Consider the following 3,022-nt stretch of genomic DNA (forward strand, 5'->3'; position numbering starts at 1 on the left):
AAGTACCTCTCAACTATAGAGAGTGTGGGGCCCCTTTGTTTAAGAGGAGGAGTCAGTAATTAAGGGAACAATCTATCTGCTAACCTCAAAACGGGTAGGAGTATATTTTGTCTTGCAGGACTATGTCCCTAGTTATCTATCCAATCTTTTCGAGTTATCTTAGGTCATTTGTTTGAAATAGTCAGTTTTAACAGTAAATGGTAGTTATAAAGAAAAAGTGACTATTTCGTGGTTAGGTCTTATGCAAACATCGTCTTCATAGGATGCTCCCACACGCATGACTTCACATGAACGATTTTGGGATCACATTGTTTGTATCAAATACAAAGCAGGCTGCATCCATAATGTCCCTAGGACAAGGTATTCAATCTTATCCTTATAGTTATATACTGTTTTGGCTATATATCCAAACTTGATCCTCTTTTATATACCCACATAAGGCTCAAGTATTCATACTATTTCCAGGGGTTTATTAGTTTATAGGATTTAATTTTTACAAGTGCAATTTACATATTCAATAACATTTTTATTGCAAATGAGAAATATGTTTAATTTTACAAATGGCTAGTTTTAGGACATGCAACCCAACAAAATGAAAAGTAGTTTTGGACATGAAGTAAAAACATCTCTCTAAATGTACCCTTTATACTTTAATTAAAGAAATCTCTATAAAAACCATTTAGCAAATCACTTAATTATTGAGGTTGAACATACATTTTCAAAATTATTAATTTATGATTCTAAAAAGAAGAATTATTTGCTTTATTTTTCTTTTTACAATATATGGAGTCAATGGATTAAACCTCTAATCTTGAGGTTGATTGTACATATTTGATATTAGTTGAAATATGTTCATTTTGACAAATTATTTGCTTTCTAAAAATGGGATTTTATAGCATTTTTTAGTAGCGAAATTATCTTTTTTTTACTCTTGTGTTAGTTACACAAACATCAAATGCCCTAAAGTTTTATCTAATCCATCTCATCTCTCATAATTTTTCTCTTCAACTTCTGTTACAACATTTTTCTAATTATTCTCTTTCACACCTCTATCTTTTTTCTTCTTCTTTTCATTGTCTTCTACTTCACTATCTCTCCTTACTTGTTCTTGTGAACCCCCAATCCCAATTTTACACTTGAGTGTGTTTTCTTATTTAAATTATCTTAATTTTCCACTTAATTGTGTGTTCCTATTTAAATTTGTATAAATAAGTTAAGTTTTAGTGGAATTTGTATATTAAATAGGTTGTTGAAAACAGTTAGTATGATTGGTGAAAGAAGGAATGAAGAATTTGAGATAAATAAATTATAGAAATTAAGTTTGGAAAATTGGAGAAAATAAATAGGAAAATATGGAATTAATTGAAAACCGGAAGATAAAGGTGAATTTGAGAAGAAGAATTTGGATACTTTTCATTTGGAAACTGTTCATTGGAAGGCTTGGAGGTTGAAATTAATTACCAATGCACGTGTTAAGTTGAAAATTAAAGGGTAACTGAAATCCACGTGTCGCAAGCGGTGAAGGAAGTATTGGATTAACCCACACGTGAAAACTAGCGAGATTGGAGAGAAAGTGGGAGAGAAAATGAGAGAGAGCGAGATTTGAGAGAAATTGTGGAGAGAAAGCTGGGAGAGAGCGAAGTTGGAGAGAAAACGTGGAGAGAAAGAAGAAGAGAGCCACGCTGGCGAGATTGGAGAGAAAGTTGGAGAGAGCGAGAGTGGAGAAAGCGAGATTCTGAGCGAGAAGGTAGGAGAGAGCGAGAGCCACCGAGAGCCAAACCAGCGAGAAAGCTAGAGAGAGCGAGATCCATGAGAGCTGAACCAGCGAGAAAGCTGAAGAGAGCGAGAGCCACAAGAGCTAAACCAGCGAGAAAGTGGGAGAGAGTGAGAGCAGAGAGAGTAAGAGCGCCTTTGCGTTAGCCATTCCTTGTCTGATTCGAATGTCATGCCCACGCCTCGCCTATGCATTGAACGACCGAGAAAGCTTCTAGGCGATGTATTTGGACATGTTTGGATGAATTATGCATTTAAAAACCCTAATTTGAATGCAAACAAAGCTGGTAAACGTAAGGGCAAACGTCAATTAAAATCTAGGTGTTTGATTTAGAGGATTTCTTAAACCCTAAGAATTTTGCTGGATGCGTTTGGGAAGAACACCTTGAACCAAGGTGAAGTCAGCTTACGTTGATAAAGGGAGGATTAAACATTTGGCCATGCAGCCAAGAAGGTACTGTCAATCCCACGAGCATTTTGGATGTCTATAAATAGAGAGTTGGGATTTCATTTTCAAATCACACCAAAATCATAAATTTCGTAAAGAGAGTAAAGGGCAGTGAGGGTTTAGAAGAATGTATCAAATTTGGACGAGGAGATCTTCCAATCTACTCGTTCGTTTGGAGTGATTCTAAAGTCATATGAAATCTCTGGAAGTCTAGTTTTCAGAGTGGGGCTTCCTAAGGAAAAAGCTCAAAGGAATTAGGCTGGAGATTGTGAAGAAGACAGAAGGGTCAGACTGTTGGATCAGTCTGAGCCAATCTTGAAGATTTTAAGATTCCGGCCAAACCACCTAGAATTCTGAGTTGAAATGTTAGGGTAAGGTTCTTAAGACACATTAGAATAAGTTTGTAGAAGGACATACTTCCAAATAAGATTCGAAACTATGAGTAATCTAAGCTGTAAATTGAATCTGGATTCTAGGGGTGAAAAGGAACCCGAGGAGCTACTAGAGTGAAAAGTTCCTAAGAATTCGAGGTGAGTGGCTAAAATGTTTTTAAACTGTTTTGATTACAACATTTACAAAAAGCATATTTGTGAAAATAATTCTCATGCCTACTAATTTTATAAAGTGGTTTCCAAGCAAGTTTGAATTGTGACTTGAACGCATGCCTACTGTTGAAAAACTATCTACATATGTATATGTATTGACTTTATCCAGCATACGTTACCATCTTTAAAGCTATGTTGTATATGTGTTATAATATACATGCTTTAAAGAAAATAGTTGTTTATAAATAGTTTTGGT

This window comes from Benincasa hispida, chromosome 12 (genome assembly GCF_027475165.1).
Source record: "Benincasa hispida cultivar pf3 chromosome 12, pf3_genome.v1.1, whole genome shotgun sequence".
Lineage (NCBI taxonomy): Eukaryota > Viridiplantae > Streptophyta > Magnoliopsida > Cucurbitales > Cucurbitaceae > Benincasa > Benincasa hispida.